The sequence below is a fragment of the Sycon ciliatum genome, chromosome 6 (genome assembly GCF_964019385.1).
Source record: "Sycon ciliatum chromosome 6, ocSycCili1.1, whole genome shotgun sequence".
Taxonomy (NCBI): Eukaryota; Metazoa; Porifera; class Calcarea; order Leucosolenida; family Sycettidae; genus Sycon; species Sycon ciliatum.
Window position 1 is genome coordinate 17,755,425 of NC_088648.1, and position 5,808 is coordinate 17,761,232.

The following is a 5,808-nucleotide window of genomic DNA, read 5'->3' on the forward strand; positions in this document are numbered from 1 at the left end:
GAAGTGGCGTCATTTTCCACAAATCTCATTTCGTTCACCCCAACGCAAATAAAATTGAAGTACAATTAGGGATTTATCTTGCATTTCCATCGCCTCGGAATAAATTAACTTCGATAAACTGAGAGAGAATGAGTGAAGCAGCTGGAAGAATTGAGGATGAAAATAGAGATCAGAAGACTCGACGGAGCAATCGTCTCCGTGCTCTAAGAGAAATCGGAGAATGTCCCAATTAGTATTTCAAGAAGACATCACAATTTTCGAAAATAATAATGTCCTTGCCTCGCAACACCGTTCCCTGGCAGCGTTCCCCGGCAGCGCGAGGCAAAGATGTTTTCTGGGAATGTGTGCCGTGTCCTCTCCCGGGCTTTTACGACTCCCTGCCCGTGACCAATCAAACAGTCACAAATCCCCGAAGAGCAGTCATAAAGTCACACACCAGTTGACCAGTCAGAAACAGCCGCGACTTTCTCTGTGAACGGTCACAGGATCCACGTCAATATAATTACGACTCAACTGTAGGCATTCACGCGGTCAGCATACTTTTTTCCTTCACAGGTTTCAGAAGTGAGCAAGAAAGATTTCGATCAACTCTCGATCTCCGCGTAGTTTACTTGTAGCTCGAGTCTGGTGTGTGTGGGCTCCTCTCCAAAACGAAGGGTGGTCGAAAATCTTGCAGGCTTCAGATAGAATCTCTTTTGAGAGGACGTTCTGGCTAGTAGGTTGTGCTATTCATCACATTTGAAGAACAAATTTCGTCGTTCAGAAAAGCTATTTCGGAATATTTTCAGTCATGTAATTTTTGCATGCCGATCTTGCTAGAGCAGAGACTGACTTCAACTGATCCAGCATGCAAGCAGCACTCGATTTGTGTTTTTGGAGAGGATGGGTGACAAGATTACGGAGTCAGAAGTGGACATCGTCGACGATGCAGAGACGAAAATATAATGAAGATGGAAATGAAAATATGTTCATTTCCAAGAAGGTACTGAGTACATCAAGCACCTTCGTGTGTGTAGCTCTGTCTTTCTTGTGGAAGACTCCACAGAAAAACAATGTCCAGCTTGTTGAAACTGAAACTGCCTCTCAGTTGAAGTCGTTCAGGAAGACATCTATTCAAGACATCATTGATCCATTCTCAAGAACCATCGTAAGAAATTAAATCAAGTCATGTTTATCGATAAGAATGGCGAACTAGACCAGAGAAGTGTGAGTGTCTTGTTTTGACTGCAGGAAACTGTATTTCAATATTCTGGCTCAACGTAGTGCTTACGCAGTTTACTGCTTCGAACACATCTTCATTTCTACTCCCAAAATAACTCTGTAAAATTTATTGATGCAACATTATGCATCATGATCTTTCTCGTTGTGCTGCTATAACGTGTATAAGTACATGCATACGAGTACTGTGTACCGTTTACTGTCTCCTTGTCAGTGTTTTTGGGCGATCCTCCACACCTTCATTTGTCTTCCAATTATTAATTTTATAGAAATATTCACTCACTTCAACTTCTTTTGATTGCTGGTGCGAATGTAGCCTGCGATGCCTGCTTGTTAGTCAGAGTGCACCAGACATGTATCGATATGACTGTATGTCTGACGAGATGTTCTTGAACTGGCAGGCATGCTGCTTTGCTTAGATAAGGTTTAGAATTGGGTGCTCAATGGCCTGGAGGAATTAATCATGTTTGCGATCAGTATCACCAAGAGTACGGTTCTTCCGTCTACGCATCTCTTCTTGGCTTGTGGATTGGTTGAAAAGAGATAAAATAATAATACAGAAGTACTTGTGTCCAAGTGTCGTCATGAAAACAAGTTCTACCTCCGTAACTTTGTCCGCAAGGTCACGTGAATCTAGCTGGTAGTCCCGCTGCCGATTTGTGTGTGTGTGTGTGTGAGTAAGTGTGCGCGCGCATGTGTGAGTGTGTGTGTGTGTGTGCATGCGTGAGAAAGAGAGTGTGTGTGTGAGAGAGAGAGAATGTGTGTGTGTGTGTGTGAGATTTAGAGAATGTGTGTGTGTGTGTGTGTGTACATATGTGTGTGTGTGTGTCTCAAACTCTCTCCCCCTATCTCGGGGCGGCGTGGCCAAGCATTTGGCAGCTGTACACCAGGCCAGGTGTGTGTGTGTGTGTGTGTCGTTCCAAGTCGTCATCTTCGTGCGGTAGTTTGCTCCACTCGCGGGCTTGCAAAGCCTCGCGAAGACTCTGAGCGTTGGCTCATGGAATGTTCGCTCTGTTGTGGAGAGTGATGGACCAGTTCTAGCGGCAGCCGTGAGAAGAATCGTTTCCGATGATAAGCCAGAGCCATAGCTGCTGGAGATGGCAGTCTTGAACATGGTCTCGCTCGTCGTTCTATATTGTCGGCCCCGTAAGGGGACACGTGACCGTAATGGCAGTGTTTACCAGGACCAGGACCAGGTGTGTGTGTGTGTGTGTAGATGTGTGTGTGTGTCTCTCAAACTCTCTCTTCTACTCTCCCCCTGTCTCGGGGGCGGCGTGCCTAAGCATTTGGCAGCTGTGCACCAAGCCAAGTGTGTGTGTGTGTGTGTGTGTGTGTGTGTGTGTGTGATGTAGAGAATGAATGACATATGTGCGTGTGTGTGTGTGAGAGAGAGATTTAGAGAATGAGTGTGTGTGTGTGTGTGTGTGTGTGTGTGTGCGTGCGCGCGCGCGTGTGGGTGTATGTGAGAAAAGGGAGAGAGTGTGGGTGTATGTGTGTGTAATGGTGTGGGCATGTGTGGTCCCGAGCTCTATTCTATGTCATTCACGCTGGAACTACTGCTGCATAGCCCCAAGTCTGAAGACTTGGCAACTTCACGCCTGCACCTGACTCTTGCACTATAATACCCGTCGCCTATGATACCCCTCAGAATTTCCCACCTTGCTCCCCCTTATGTTCAGGCTGCCCGTTTAGGAGCCATCAGTTGCCTGACGATCGTAGTAATACGTGAAACTCAAAGTTGTGACAAAGCCTCCAATCTCTCTTGTAATACAGAAATACCTATATTCTGCCTGTGACTACTCACAGAGAAAGAGTGGTCACAACTGTACATTCCGCATGTAACTGTTCGCATGGAATTATAGTGGTCTCAACTGTATTCTGTGACCGGTCATAGGGAATTATAGTTTCCACAACAAATCCTGCAGTACGAAGCACTCTGCGAGCAGTCACGAACTGTGTACTTTACACATGTACATGTATGGTGATTTGTGACTGGTCATGGGGCATTGTGACTGGTAAACTAATTTGTGACTGGTCATGGGGGGTTTGTGACTGTTTGACTGGTCACGGGGACCGTGATTGGTCACGGGGCCTTGACTGGTCACTGAGTCCTACATATATATTCGCGGGATCCGCGTCGGCATCGCTTGAATGTTCAGAAACACACAAACTAGCCTTCGCATCCGCAGGCCACCACTATGCCTGTTAACCTTAGTGGCGAATGCAGACCTCACAAGTGAGTCAGGGGAGAGGAGGTTTGTCTCTCAACCAATCGGGCGTGTAACGGCCCATAACCCTGTAAACTGCATCCTTGTTATTCTCACTCCGAGCTGTGAGTACCCAGTTGACCGTGGGTGTCGGCGCAGTTCAACACGCGTAAAAAGTCTTTTTACACGCTCCCTGCTACCAGCGCGGGTCTTGAACTCGGGACCTCATGATTCGCAGGCAGGCCTGCAAACCAATCGGCCATATGCGTTGGTTGCATATTCTGTTTATTATTTTTATTATTTTATTTTACAGGGTACCTCACTTCTAGTTGAAGTTGAGTCCTAGTGTTTAAACCGAACACGGATTCTGCGAACGAATAATCTATCGAATAATTTCTCCCTCCATCGAACGAGTAATCTATATTCTATCATATATACACATGATGGCATTTTTCAACACTTTTTCAGCACTTTTTAAGTATTTTTTTATATATTTTTGCTGATTATCGGATTTTGTTATGTGGAGGTGCAAAACCGGTTAACCTGTACCGCCAAGAGTACATAACCCCCCAGAGTGTGCAACGCCTGATACAGCTCTGCATAGGTTCTTGGTCGAAAGTGGTCAAAGACCGAAAATCACATTCACTGCATCCATGTTTCCCTCGTATGGAAAGAACAGAGGTACTAGATATAGGAGATTAAAACTTGGAGGAGAAGAGTTTGAGAAGAAATACTACGAGCAGATCTACGCAGTGCAAATATCAGTAGGGTCAGCACTGAGCATAGATCGTTTTTTGTTTTTGTTCTTTTTTTCGATTTCTGATAATTCCTACGACTATTCGATTATTCGTTCACCCCACGAATATTCTAAATTATTCGATTATTCAATTATTCGTTTCAACACAGTTCAAGCTCTCCAACTACGCGCGTACGGTCTCTTCGCTGCATGCATAGGTTCACTTCATTTCCAAAAAAATAATAATATTAGATATAAATGGAATGCACCAAATTTTCGGGCATGGCCCATCTTCAGGGTGAAAAACCATTCAACTAAAGCCAACAAAACCATTCAACGAGTATTATGCTGTGTGGTGCGGCGGTGATGGAAATGTTTGTAAGTGTGGAGGGTAGCAGCAATGGTGAAGTGTGTTGGTAGAATGGGTAGGAGCGAATGAAACCAGTGGAAAGCTGTGTCTGTAAGTGTGAATATGTGTTAGTGCGACGTGAAGGGAAAGCACGAGAAGTGTGGTTACCAGCAGCAATGGTGAAGTGTGTTGGTAGAATGGGTAGGAGCGAATGAAACCAGTGGAAAGCTGTGTCTGTAAGTGTGAATATGTGTTAGTGCGACGTGAAGGGAAAGCACGAGAAGTGTGGTTACCAGCAGCAATGGTGAAGTGTGTTGGTAGAATGGGAAGGAGCGAAGGAGACAAGTGGAGAGCTGTGTCTGTAAGTGTGAATATGTGTTAGTGACATGGAGAATAGAATGCAAAGTATGCAATGTAGCTGGGTCCATGGGTGTGAAGACAAAGATGACGACAAATATTTGCTTGCGTGATGATCGTAGTAATACGTGAAACTCAGAGTTGTAACAAAGCTTGCAAACTCTCTCTTGTGTGCTAAGCACTATATAACCAGCTAGCACACATAAACAATCAAATATCAAATATTATCATTATCAAATATTCTATTTTACTATTATTATTTTTCGGCAACGCAGATGATGATGATGATGATGAATCATAAAAACAAAACAAAAAAGTTAGCGGGATTCGCGGCCGCATCGCCTGACGTGTTTAGGAATACATCAAGCAAATACATTCGCATCGGCGGGCCACCAATTCGCCCATAATTATATCCTCAGTGTCGAATGCAGACCTCACAAGTGAGTCAGGAGGCAATCATCAGGCAACATGTCATGTATCTCTGATCCATACATCTTCACGACAGAGAAGTCAATGTATAGATCATGCTCTTGCATTTCCAGATGCTCTCATAAGTCTATCATTCATAGTATACCTCCTTGGCCCGCACAGTCCATGTCGATTCCGAGACCGAAATGGTCGGAGGAGTGCACTGCGCCTGACCAGCACAGCTCTTGTAGCACCTACTACTCCTTTGTTGTCTTTGTATTTTGTCTTTGTCTCTTTTAATACCCCTGTTACTTTGTAGGGATGTGCACATAGTATAAGAAATATATAAAAAAAGATTAACACAATGATTGTGATTGTGTGTACGAAGTGCGCTGGGCGGCATTTTGATTGATTGATTTTTATTTCACGGATCCTCCAGAGGCAAATAGATGCCTATCGAAGGGAGTCTCCTAAGTAAGTATGGAAAATGAGAAAGTATGTTCGTAAGGGAGAAGAGGTAGAAGATACATGGG